This window comes from Amblyomma mixtum, chromosome 9 (genome assembly GCF_055824585.1).
Source record: "Amblyomma mixtum isolate Tamu chromosome 9, ASM5582458v1, whole genome shotgun sequence".
Classification (NCBI taxonomy): Eukaryota; Metazoa; Arthropoda; class Arachnida; order Ixodida; family Ixodidae; genus Amblyomma; species Amblyomma mixtum.
In genome coordinates, this window is record NC_143020.1 from 70032724 (window position 1) to 70046655 (window position 13932).

At 49.1% G+C, this 13932-nt stretch overlaps 1 protein-coding gene across 3 annotated transcripts in view; it reads right to left on the reverse strand.

The window, feature by feature from the left end:
* Positions 1–13932, reverse strand: part of LOC149329599 (uncharacterized) — a 49921-nt gene that overhangs the window by 21627 nt on the left and 14362 nt on the right. The gene's annotated exons all lie outside the window — the stretch shown is intronic.

The following is a 13932-nucleotide window of genomic DNA, read 5'->3' on the forward strand; positions in this document are numbered from 1 at the left end:
AACTATAGTACCATTGATCACACAAACACACACTGTAGCTCAGGTAGTGGCGTGTTTCTCACATGAGAGAGCAGTCAGAAATGTGCAGTTAATGGCTTACGCACACGAAATGCCAGACATGTAGGCATCGGCTCACAACAGCGCACACACAGGGCGCCCATCAATGAGAAATCAAATATTAGACCACTATGAAGTGGCACTGGCTTTTCTGCGTGATATGAGGATCACAGGAAATAAATACCAAACGCATGTATCGAATTTTTCAATACGACTCTGGACCTGCATGAGGAGCTTTTTTCCAGTGTACACATAAGGAGGATCTTAACGGAACACCGAGGACAAATTGAAGCTGACCTGCATCTCTAAATGGCCAGGCTCTCATCACAAAGGGGCTAATTTCACTCAAAATTGAGCTTCCATAATCTTCTATAGAAAAGTGCAGAACAAACAAAATGCAGCTATCGCCGCCACTGGTCGATTTCAAAAGCAGGCTGCACTGACGTCAATGCCGTTTTCTGTTGTCGCGGATCTCTGAGGCTATCCTCCATCATCATTCAGATCCAAATTGCTCTTGATTATCCTATTATTGACATCACAAGTTCGAATCTGAGTACTACGGGCTGGGGAAAAAAATACTCAATTTTTAAAATCTAATTTTCTCGGTAAAAAATGCGTCCTTGGATGCTGAATACGCATTGCACAGTCAGAACGAGCCAGCGAATCCATTTTTTTTTTTTTTCTGAGAACAAAAATTGGACGAAGCTTTCCTCTTGAATAGTAGTAAATACTGCCTAGCCTGGTATTCACTCCACCTTAGGCGATTCCTGTGAACACATTCGTGAGGGTTCACTCCAGGACATAAAATCCTTGCGTGCCAGCGCTTTTCCTTTTTTTTTTTTTGTACAGTAAAAATAAGACGCGCACATAAACGCCGCATAGTTCAGAAAAGAGGGCGAGCTTAAGCAGGCCCTTATCGAAACCGGGAAGTGGCCGTTGAAACAACGGAAGACACGAATGATGCTCTTCCCTGGATCAGCACCACGATGGTTTCGCCTTGTGGGCGAACCGAAACTAAAACACGATCGTCTGTTTCACGTGCAGGCGAAAACGCTAGCGATTCCTGCCGCCGCGGCGCAAAAACCTGTTTTTGAGACGTCGCGGGGTGAGGGGGGGGGGGGGGGTCGAGCGGAAAGAATTTAGTACACTATAGCCAGAGAGAAAGAGTGATTTCCCAGCAAGTTGGGAAATCTTTCGCTGCGACGCGCAGCTCAATCGCTCAATTGCTAGCAGGCGAACCGGCAGGAGCAACGCATTCCCAAGCGCTAAGGGGGAAACGCATTTGTTCGCTTCAAAGGCTGTGTTTGCCATCTATATCGATCAATTTTTCGCTTCAAAGTAGCACTTGCCGTACTCGGTCGTGAAAGTTGCGGGCAACGGAACAGCTGCTTCCACATATCCGCGGCAGAGAGATTACGTTTGCCCAATCTCGGAGGACACGCATAAACCGCGCTGGTTTTTACATCCGCCGGAGGATGGCGCGCAGTGCGCGCTGGGTGTAAAGTCACTGGAACTCGATAACTGGATATAAGGTCTTTTTTTGCAGGGTACAACGGCTAGGCGAGAAACTTGCCCGCCGGATGCAAAGAGAATAGCCCCGGAATAGCAACATTATAGTCGTTATAGTGCCTAGAATAGCCACATAAGCATAGTCACGATCATCGTCATCAGCTATATCCTCCTTGGCAGGGCGCGCCAGTTTAAAAAAAAAAAAAGTCAGATGTACGGTAATCGACCGCATGCACAGCAAACACAGGAAGACCACCTCGAACTAGCTTCAAAGGAATAGTCAAGTAAACTACGACTGTTGTAGACAAAGGACGAGATGCCCAGTCGCTTGAATTTTGCTGGTTGCATGGTTACTTCCCAAAGTACAATTGGCCCCGTTTGAAATTCGTGCACTATGATGTCACGACCATTTCAACCAATCCAAAAGCGTGACATCTATGTCGACAACTCCTGCTTGCAGCGATGGGGCATTAAAGGCTTCCGCCTTAACACCCAGCGGCTCTAGCGACCTCCTCGCTAACTACGGCTCACCAACGGACTGATAATAACGCCGTGACTCCATCTAGTCAAACGGACACTTGCTCAAGTATGCCAGCCTTTCGCTGACATCGGCGAACTCGCAACAATTTTGAACGCGCTTTTCAATAAACCGCGCACGAAAATGGGTGAAACTTTGTCCACGGAGACCACGAGTTTTTAGCACCCGAAAGTAAATTAATGGACGATGTTTAACGCGGTGTTCAGTCTCGCAAACTTCAATCGCTCTCGAGCCCCGCAGCTTCCATCATTTCCAGACGACTCTTAACAAGTCCAAACCGTACAACTAGAGGCGCGTACGTGAAACGACACACACACAGCTGTCGAGAGAGAGCCAGACAGTTAAACGGCAAGCCCCGGAGCACCTGCGACTGCGAAAAGCATGCAGGCATGCCTCGACTGGCAAGAGTTCCGTGAAAAGCAGCAGCTGGCAATCGGGAGCGATCAGGGTCAGAAGCATTTAGAATCTCGACATTACTTTATTTTTTATTTCGTAGGGCTAGAAATTAACCCGATTCGTTATGCCCTTTAAATGGCTAAGCGCCTCTCAGGTCGCCTGTCACAGTATGGCTTCCCCACACCGTTATGTGTCCGTAGAGTAGATAGCGCTCGCCCCAAAAGAGTGCACAAAGTCGTGTGAACTAGACCTCCCTCCAGTAAAACTTACTGCTGGACAGTTGGTAATGCATCAATTTTTGCGCGCACATATGAAACTGTTTTAAAGGACTGTAGACACCTAAATTTAGTTGCACGTTTTTTTGTCTCAAATGATCCGTTAGAACTTAGAATATATATGAATCACCGCGTGCTATTCCCCTGCGATAGTTAAATAATTTATAATTGAATTTTTTCTCTCATGCTTCGGTTTCATCACCCAAACGATGGCAGTGACGTATAGTTGAACTTTAGGTCACGTCATGACAACAAATGGCCTATCAGCCATTATGCTGCGCGGTTTTGCGTGCCTAACGTGACCTAAACGCCAACTACACGTCACAACCATCGTTTGGGTGATGAAACCGAAACAGCATGAGAGAAGAAATTCATTTTAAGTTATTTAACGGTCGTCGGCGAATATCTCGGGGTGATCTTGTACAATAATGCCATTTCAAAAAACAAAAAGCGCAAACAAAAACTTTGAGTCTATAGTCATTTAATTCTTTCGTGAATTTTTTTCTGTGCATGCTTTTGACAGGAAACAGTGCAAAGAAAGTCACTTTGTACAACAGACTTACGTACTATCGGGGACAAAAGTGGTATACTCCACGAGGCGAGAGCAGGAGCAACGGAAAACTGCGTTGCAATGCCATCTAAAGGCAAAATCTGAGATCGAGGCAGCCAATGCGTGCCCTTTATTATCAGCAGGCATGTCGCTTGGCTCGTTTCAATGTTTCGAGCTCTTGCTCGCCAAAATGCCGCAGTTTTCCGTTGTTCCGGCTCCCGCCGCATGGAGCATACCACTTTTGTACCCGATAGTACGTCACAGCATGAAGAGAATAATAAGAATAATAAAATAGTAATAATAAAAACCGACAAGAGTAATAATGCAAGGAACAAGCAACTACACACAATACAAGGGCCTCTGGAATTTCACCTCCATCGAAATTCGACCGCCTGGTTCGATCCCGGCCGCGGCGGTCGAATTTCGACGGAGGCGAAATTCCAGAGGCCCGTGTACTGTGCGATGTCAGTGCACGGTAAAGAACCCCCAGGTGGTCGAAATTTCCGGAGCCCTTCACTAGGGCGTCCATCACAGCCTGAGTCGCTTTGGGTCGTTAAATCCCCTCAAACCATAAACCATAAATGTTTTGTGTCGTGCTCTCCATCCCTATAGTCTATCCTGTCTTATAAACGTTATTTCCTGTCTGTGTATGCAGCTCCAACTGGCAGAAAAATTGGTGCGACTGTCTATTTTTTATGAAAAAAAGTTCATGAAAAAAACAAAAACTCTGTACTTCCTCACTGGCCGATGCAAGATGCTCAGCTTATAAATTCAACAACGCGGACAGGCTTTCTCTCTCACTCACTCTCTCTCTCTCATAAAAAGTAAGCCGACGCAAAGGCGCGCACACAACACCTGCAGCCGTAGAAACGACAACGACCGGGATATATACGAGGGAGACTACAGCCGGCATATACGTACAACGCCCACATTTATGCGGCGTGCGCCGAGACGTCGTCACCATGCGTCTGCTTCTCTCCCCATTTTCTCTCTCTCTCTTTTCCGTAACCAGCGCCGAGCAAAGACGAGGAAACCGTTCGCATTTCTCACACGACAAGTGCCCCTATAGTATTGCGCTGCCCAAGCCGTAACGGTTACTCGAGAGCCTCGCCCACTCCTCAAAGCACTTGGCGACCGTTGAAACAATGGGGAGCGAGCGGCGGCCGTGCGCAGGCTTGGCTTCTTCGGGGCCTCTGCGATATCTCCTCCTCTCCAGTGTGTAAACAGAGCAAGACAATAGGCGAGTGGGGGAGAGATAATGGCGGGTGTTCGCAGAGAGATAACGGGCGGATATAGAGGCACTGGAGAGGATGGGGGAAGATATATACACCCCATTCGGACTATTACACAAAGGGCTCAGTGAGATACGAAATAGGAAAAAAAAACGCATCTTCTTCTTAAGTGCTGTTTCGCTTTCAGGCAGCAGGTGTCATCCTTTGTCCTCGAGCTGTTCGAACCCCGTCGATATGAAAGAGGGAGCCGATAAAGACAGGAAAAAAAAAAGCGCGGGAAATCGTATCTCTGCGCATGCAGCGAAAAGGGGCTACAGATAAGCTGGAAGTCGACATATATGCCGTTGTAGGATCGCAGTGTACGTAGTGCACGAAAACGAAGGAGTAACAAAGGCCAAGAGACGTACACAGTAAACACAAAAACACCTAAATGGAAGTAAAAATGGAGTAAAGTCTCCTCTAGCACACATCCTTTTATGCACACGTCCCCGAGACTAACAACGCATGACCATAGGTCTCGCTGCGCATAGCCATGATATGCTAGCGTGGTATGGTCATAGCTAATATCCAGCAACCACATGACCGATGACCAGTAGTCACTCGACCTTCCAGTAGTCACTCGACCAGGTGTGACTTCATGAGATGACGTAGCAGTGACGTCACACCATTCTTCGCTATATATATATATATATATATATATATAGGTCGAAGGTCGAGTGACTACTGGTCATCGGTCATGTGGTTGCTGGATATTAGCTATGACCATACCACGCTGGCATATCATGGCTATGCGCAGCGAGACACATGGTCATGCGTTGTTAGTCTCGGGGGCTTTGCTTTCGCTCGTATACTATAGCTCAACCAGGTTGAACATCAGCCAATTTTTTTTTGCCAGTGAACCTTAACGCCAGTGTGAGCGGACAGGGTAATAATTTTTTTTTTTTCAGCAAGTATTCTGAGAGCTGCACGATCTCGGGCCACACCTCCCTCGTGATGCGTTCTGCATCAGTCCGCAGCCGACCATATGCTGACACACACACACACACCCCTCTCCGTACTTCTTCCGCTACTTGCACGATAAGGATTCGGCGGAAGCCGCTTACGTGAGCCCGTGCGGCCAACACACCTTCTGCCCACACGAACACGCGTGACGTGTCTCAGCAAGAAAGCAGTTGCGCACACTAAGCGCGTTAGAAAGAAAGGAAAAAAAACAAAGCACAGGTGATTCGCTGAACTTGCAAGGGGAGGAAGAAAGAAGAAACCGCCAGCGGGACAGAAAAGAAAGCACACGCCGGAAGCGAGACGATGCACTTGTGACATCACCATCAGCCAATCCACGTCCATCATAAGCAGCCTGACTACGCCCACTGCAGGGCAAAAGCCTCTTCTATGCCTCTCCATTAACCTTGTCCTTTGCCAGCTGCGGCTACCGTACCCCCGCAAACTTTTTAAATCTCATCCGCCCGCCTAACTTTCTGGCGCCCTCTTCTACGCTTGCCTTCTCTTGGAATCCACTCCGTTACCCTTAAGGACCAGCGGTTATCTTGCCTTCGCATTACATGCCCTGACCAAGCCCATTTCCTCCTCTCTATTTCGACTAGGATGTCATTAACCCGCGTTTGTTCCCTCAGCCACTCTGCCCGCTTCCGATCTCTCGTAACGTTACACCTATAATTTTTCTTTCCATAGCTCGCTGCGTTGTCCTTAACTTAAGCTGAACCATCTTCGTTAGCCTCCACGTTTCTGCCAAATAGGTGAGTACCGGTAAGATGCAGCTGTTGTATACTTTTCTCTTCAATGATATCGGTAACCAAATCCACTGCAGGATAAAAGCCTTTTCCCATATCCCTCTAATTAATCCCGATTGCCCTATACCAGTTGTGGTGACATTATCCCTGCAAACTTCCTAATCACATCTGCCCACCCTCCTGACTTTCAGCCGCCCCCTGCAATGCTTGCCTTCCAGTGGAATCTAGTCCGTTACCCTTAACGACCATCGGTTATCTTGTCTTCACGTAATACGATCTTCCCATGCCCATTTCTTGACTACAGCTAGGATAGCACCGACTTGTTCTCTTTCTGTGTGCTAACCCTAACGTTTTCCTTTCCGCAGACGTCTGCTGACGTTCTTACGTAATACTCATCAGCAATTAAGTAACCAAGACTGCGGGCACAAACCTCGGCGCGATATGTGAAAGACGGCCCGAAACTTGGCAAGCATATACGCTCGCAGCGACAAGGCACGAAGTAATTAAGGACGCGGCTAGCAGCCAGTATTTGCACCAAGAAGCCGCGCGCTGCATCGCGATTGAAGAACAAAAAAAAAATCGCGAAAACCAAGAGTCGCATATCTTCCCGGTCTAAGTCACGACGTGCTCAAAGAAGCCACTGGACAACACCTCGAATGCGGAAATTCGTTGCCGCAGAACTGCTTTCACTAAAACAGGCCATGGGAAAAAGGCGAATGAATGGTGACACCTGATTAAGCATGGAAAGAGAAAAAATTCTCTCAGCACACGAACTCTGCGCTTCCAAGGAGATTATTCGAAAGCTTCCCGCGCGCCGGAAACGTTAAGTTGCCCTCCATATTAGAGCGCTCACTTCCGCTGTGTTAGCGTACGGCGTCGTTTAAAAATTCAGGAGGGCACTTTGTTGACCTAAAGTGTGGTGAGGCGAAAGCGTTTAGCGCGGTGTTGCTGCTTGTGTCACTGATGTGGGGTTAAGATGTTACCTAAGTGCACAATTGTTTGTGAATCTTAAATGCAGGCGACACTGGAGGGCGTTTGGGAGGCATCCGTCTGATTCGACGCCTTTCTGCGAACACTCCCCAGCGTCCTAGACAAGAAGAACTACGTACTCGTACGCGTTGCAGGAAGTAGCGTAGCCATTAGCACGCTCGGCTGCGGAACGGAAGGATGGTAGTTGGAATCCCATCGTGCACAAATATTTTTTTTTTTTCTGGTCTGACTAGAAAAAGCGTGACACCTCTGCTGACAACCTTCTGTCGACAACGATGAGGCATTAAAGGCTTTCGCCTTAAAACGTACCGAGGCGGCAGCCAACTAAGCGCGCATCGTCAGCTGAACGAAGCCCGCAGGCACAAAAAGCGCGCAGCACAACAACCCGACTAACCAAGCGGCGCTGTCCTCGAAACGCGCCCCATTCAGCGCGCGTTGCATAAGGGACCGGCACAACTCGGGATCTGCCTGAGCAAACACAATACAGAAGGCCCAAAGGCTGTGTAACACACGACAAGTTGACGGGCAGCCGCCGGTTGGTGCTGCAGGCGTCAGATTAGCCAGAGAAAAAAAGGCGGCGCGGAGGGGGAGAGAGAGCGAGGCGACAGAGGAGGAGAGAGCCAGCAGGAAACGCCCGTCGAAATCGCAAATAAAGATAAACAAAAGAAAAAGAAGGAACAAAAGCAAACATCTATATCCGACGACGGGCAGATGAGCACGGCACAACGGGCGGACTCCCCACATCTGCGCTCGTCGGCGCAACAAGTGGCTCTCGCTCAACAACCTGTTGTTACAACCGCGCGTGTCCGCCCCCTCCGCCTTTGCCCTCTCCTTCACCCCCCCCCCCCCCCCCCCCCCCCTCCCATCACATGCGCCCAGCTATACGGGCTCCGCAATACACAACGGTTGATTCAACGCGGTAGTCGGTACAAAGTATACCTTCAGCGACAATGAAACGCGAGCAGCAAAAAGGGGGGGGGGGGGGGGGGGGGGGGGGGGGGTATTAGCTCAGGGATACTGAACACTGGCGCAATTGATTTGATCTATTTTATTTTACTGATTGGTTATACTGGAATTCCAGAAACGAGTCTAGCAAAGGTGGTTGGGGATAGAGGTAAAATAAATAAACAACAACACAGATAAAACGTTGAGTATATACAAGCAGAGACTTCAAAAATATAAAATGCATCAAGCGGCACTTGGACGCATATATCTGCTTCAGTTTCGTCGTAGGTCTTGAGCGCTGTTGTAAGCCGAAAACAAAAAAAGTATGCCTCAAAACTAGGTCTCTTAGGAGGCATCAGTCGTTCACTCCAGAAACGTACACCGCGCACCACAAACCATTTTTTTTTTTTTCGCAACAGGGTCAGGAGAACGAGACGAACAGGTTCAAATAAACCGTCAATACGAATTCAGGACTTTCTCGCAACTCAGCGAAGCACCAAAATAGGAGGCCTTGGACATCGCGGACCCGGGTGAACGCGTTTGAATTGGCGCGACAGCTGCATCTGCTAAAGCCAGAACCCACGGGAAACAACCCGGATGAGTGCACCACACAGTGCAGGGGACGCAACGGTGCCTGATAAAGAAAAGCTGGAGGAGAAAGGACTAGATAACGCGTGAGAACCTCCGCAGCTTTCCTTTATTTCGCCAGCACCAGAATATAACCTCCCGGTATTATTTGCCTTCAGACGTCGAACGCTTATTCACTCCCTCGAAAACATCGCGCATTGCAAAAACGAAAGAAAACGCAACAAGGAAGGAACTCGACGACGGAGCACACTTCGGCGAGTCGACGCGAATTCCAGAACATGAAGCTCTCGAAGAACCCGGGCTCTAGAACGGCAGCTCGGTGTTCAGGCAGCCATTAATCCCCTAATCCGCAGCCACCGCAAGCGGCGGCAGCTGCAGAGTCCGACAGCCTCACGGGGCACTGCACCTAACTGCTAATGGCGAACGGCCCCGCCTCCGTGAGGCCACCCTCTCAACACACGCCCTCTCTCACCTTCCCTTTCAAAAGGCGCGGGCGCATAACGGACGATGACGGAGAGCGCGCGGCGCGCGACCTCTACCGGCTGCGTGAAATATGCCAGCTGCGACCGTTAGATGCGGCGGGAGAAAGGAGGAAGGGAGAAATACGCGTGGACGCCAGCTGTGCAGCGCGCGTGTCGACCGACCCGCCGCCGCACGCGCGGGACATTACGCCGGAACGCGCCCGCGCCGCTTTTTTCTTTCTTTTTTTTTTCAATCGCCCCTTTCCTCGCGCATGCGCAGAAGAGAGGGCGGATCGAGGCTTTGCTCATCGGGAACCGCGTGTTGTCCCACGCAGGATCAGAGCCGCAGAGCTGCGACCGCATTTCCCAAGCTTACCCTCTCCACATTCTCGCTAGTTGTAATGCTAGCCCTAATGGTGACGCCTCCTTATAGCCAACCGTCACTGTGAAGACAAAATACAAGATGTATCTGGCAGCACTGAAATTCTCCGAGCACGCGATTTTATAACGCAGCTACCGTGACCCTCGCCACAACCATGAAACAAGGGACATTTTTGCAAGTACATGGTGTTTAGAAACACAAACATTCTGCGTAAACACATTTTTAACGTCTTGTGATGCAGTTCGATTCTACGGATCTATTTGCGCAAGGCGTCGCAGAGGGTTAGCATGACGTCCTCCTTAAGCTTTACACCCCCTAGTCAAACCAACGGATCTCGCCGAGTCTTTCCTCTCTCGAGAGAGCGACTCGTACCTAATTATACACTGCCGCTGTGTTACAAACGCAGGCGCACCACGAAAGGAAACCCGGGAAGCACCCGTATGGTGCAACGAGCCGACCTTGACGTAACCAGCTCATGCGTGAATTGACGAGTCAGCCTTGAGAAGTTAAACAGAACTCCACGCATGAAGTAACTGCGAGCTAGGCGAAACGAACAAGCTCCGTCTTGTGACGGCGGTATGAGGGAGCCGCACCAGAGCACCTAAAAGCACCTGTAGCCCAAAACTCTTCCCGCCGCCGCCTGACAAGACTAAAAGAGGCTTAACACGACTTCAAAATCTAGCTTTGCTGGCAGGCGATAAGATCCTCCGACAAGATCCGCTCCATATGCACCATGCAAAGTCAAAACATGAATCATGAAGGCCCAACGGAGAAGGCTGCGGAGATACTGCACGCCAGCTGTGACGAGTACAGTGCGCCGCCATTTTCGTGGCATCCGTCGAAATGCGGCCGTTCACGCGGAGTCAACGCACGCCCAAGATCTGACGAAAGCGAGGGTTAAGCATTCGGCTTTGTCTGCTGTTCACGAGAAGCTTTCTTCACAGGTGGACGCTAGGGAAGAGCCACATCTCTGACGTCGTCGACTCGCTGAACACATTTGCACAGCGACGTCCCCACACCCTTTTGAGTACAGTCTTTTGATCTCGCATCACGTCACGTACAAAAAAAGGCGCGCTGAGCGATAGGTAATACAAAGGCGCAGATATAAAGGTTTTAATGGATTCTTTCTTTCGGTATATATTGTAATCTATTGCAACCCTACGATAGAGGGGAACAGGATCTCTTATCAAAGAAGAAATGCTCTTCATGTCTCATTGATGACGTCACTTCTGCAAACATCCTGAGGGGAACGTGCATAGGATGATATGATTGAAACAGCGCAAGGCCGAAGGCCAAAGAAGAGAGCAGAGGAAAGGAGGAAATGGACAACACAGCGCTGAACTAGCAACTGACATTTATTTGGCAGTTGCTAGTTGCTAGATGATAGGCTCAGGCAGCACCGCAACAATGTAAATAACAAAGAGTCTCGTAACCTTAGCATGCATTGCCGTGAGTGTGATTGCACCCCACAGTTTAATTTTTGCCGAGTTGTTGCTAGGAACAATGACCAGCTGTGCCGGGAAATTACCGAGGCTTCGAATATCAGCAAGTATGGTGATACACGTGTAAGTGCTGCATCAGTGTCTTTATCGCAAAAAGAACTTCGCTTCCTGAATCGCACATCTTAGTTTGTGTTTGCTTGCAGGGATCCTGGTGCATGAATCGCTCTGTGCGTTGTTTTCTATTTTGGTGCCTGAATGTATTTATACGCGCAGCGTGCCAAATAAATGTCAGTTGCTAGTTCAGCGCTGTGTTATCCATTTCCTCCTTTCTTCCGCTCTCTTCTTTGGCCTTCGGCCTTGCGCTGTTTCAATCATATCATGTACAACCAACTCGCCCATCAGCTCGTGCTTTCAAGTGCATACGATGGCGCGGGGTAAGAAAACTTTTTCCTTCGCATCTATAAGTAGAGCCCTTGTCAAAAGTTTAGAGCCCAGGGTGTTAGCGTCTAGCCCCACCGTGTGTCTCGTAATACATTCTCAGGGTTAGAAATATCCCAAAGGTGGAAAGATCTTCATAGTTCTGCCTCTTCCATCCTACAATGGGTAGGACTAAAAGCCCCTAGAGAAAGCCGATCTAGGGACTTTAGGTAGGACGCATGCTACAGGATAGTCCCCACAACACGGCTTACAAGGAAACGCCCTATGCTCTAAAGCGGAGCCCTTGTGACTTTCCTAAAGACCAAAAGTTGTTGGAAGGTAAGAAGACCCCCAAGTCCTTACCTTTAACGTCCATTTCAGCTTCAAGGAAGCTGTAAGGGCTCCACTGTACGAGCCAGCAGCAAACCATGCAGCCTGGTTACTTTTGACAAAGACTGTACGCTTTTACGAACGGCAACGGAAAGCCTTCAAAATTGTAAAATCAAGCGAGAAATTCGGACCTTCACGTTAATACCGTGCTCTGCAAAAGCCACTGAAAACGTTATCCGCTATTTCAAGTACGAGAAAGAGCAAAAATGTCCGCTATGGCTGTCTAGATCTCGCGGCGAGCGAGGACTCACAACTGCGGCGTCGGCCAGTTTCACGTTATCGAATACCAACAAAGCACGAGTTTAGATCGAGCGATCTGAAGGCTCAATGTTGCCAGTCTAGTGCACGTGCCACCCGCACTAAAAACTGTCCGCAGTTGAGAAGCTTGCTGCCATGAGTCACGTGCAGCGATATAGCTTCCAGTACGGCTAGCAACAAAGTATTGCTTGGAGATGCGGCCGTCGTCTGCGCTATCTGCACCAACTCTGCGGGCCCCTTCGGTAGGGCACCAATATGGCGCGTGGTTTTTTTTTTGGACATAATTAAAAACAACAAAAAGAAAATTCAACGCCCTCCAAGGCCCAGCCGCATGACCACACAGGGCATTTTGATGATGATGATGATAGTGGTCGTGGTGGCTTTTTGAGGAGTATTAGGGAAAGTTGTACTCAAATAGGGCCAAGAGCAAGGCTGATCGTCCACACAGGTCTTAAATATATGCTACGAGAGCTAATTTGTCTCAAAACCCGCAAATAAATGAGACAAGCGCATAATAGGGCCTACTTAAAGATGGAAATTATTTACGCACGTTAGGGAGGTGGACATTCCGTTATCACTTAACTGTACCCAGCGGTCCTTTTCTAAAACGACTAGAGGAATTTAAACTATAGTTACCGTTTCGAAACGCTGAACCCATTCAGGTCAGAAAACAACGGTTTAAACCTACGTTTATCGCGTGGAAGCTGCAGTTGCTTATGCACCAATAATTAGAGTGGTATATACCCACTTCAGTAACACACTTATTGGTGAGAGGGCATACACGCCGGCAGGTTTACGGCCACCGCATATGACGACGCCGAGAGGCCGTTTTATTACCTGTATAGTCAGTTACGCGCGCGCAGCTATCTCTCATAACAGGCTGCAGACGACGGCCGAACCGAACGCTGACTAACGAGCCGAAGCTGTTTATACGTGCAAGCGCGTGAGAGACAAGACAGCAGTATCAGCAGGGTGAAGACAGGGGAGGGGAAAACGGTCGGGTGAACAACACCGGAAGCAGTTCAACATAGTCTGAATATCTTCGGTGTCCGGCATATAACGTTTCCGAACGCCGCGAGAGAATTAAGCGAATGCAATCCACCGCTTTTTTACAGCGACATAAGGATGAGTGTAGGGCGTTTTGCAGTGCTCACGCAATAGAACAGGGGCACATTTAAGGAATGGGGGGAGAGGGGGGGGGGGGGGAATTTTACACACGAAAAGCGAACCCCATTATTCATCGAATAAAGCCCAAAAAATACATGGTTTAAATAGTAATGCCCCTAACCGCACCTTCAAGAGTTACCCATAACTCCGTCCCTGCCCCATAAGCATGCTGGCCATCGTGAGCGCGTCATTCAGAGTGATATGACCAATGTGACCTCCCGGCCAGAGTGGTCCGCTTAAATATTGTTGCCAAGCTTCCCACATGACCCCTGTATCGAATAATGCGCCCTGATTGGGCCAAGGTTCGACTGTCACGCCACCACCTGCGGCATTAAGACGAAATGCACAGCGCCGTTCAGAACGTAAGTGCAGAGGAGAAAAAAGCTGCAGGGCATTACCGATAGCTGGCTGTCCTAACTCATAGGCAGAACCGCCGTCTGTTGACCTACGATAACTGGCCGCGGGGAAAAGCCGGATGTTAGAACCAGAGTTTCTCGAAAAGAGAGAGTCGAAAGAGAGAAGAGAGTCGAAAAGCTCTTATTGCATCCGGGCTTCGTAGTCGGGAAATGGGCTCTCAAGGGAGGAAG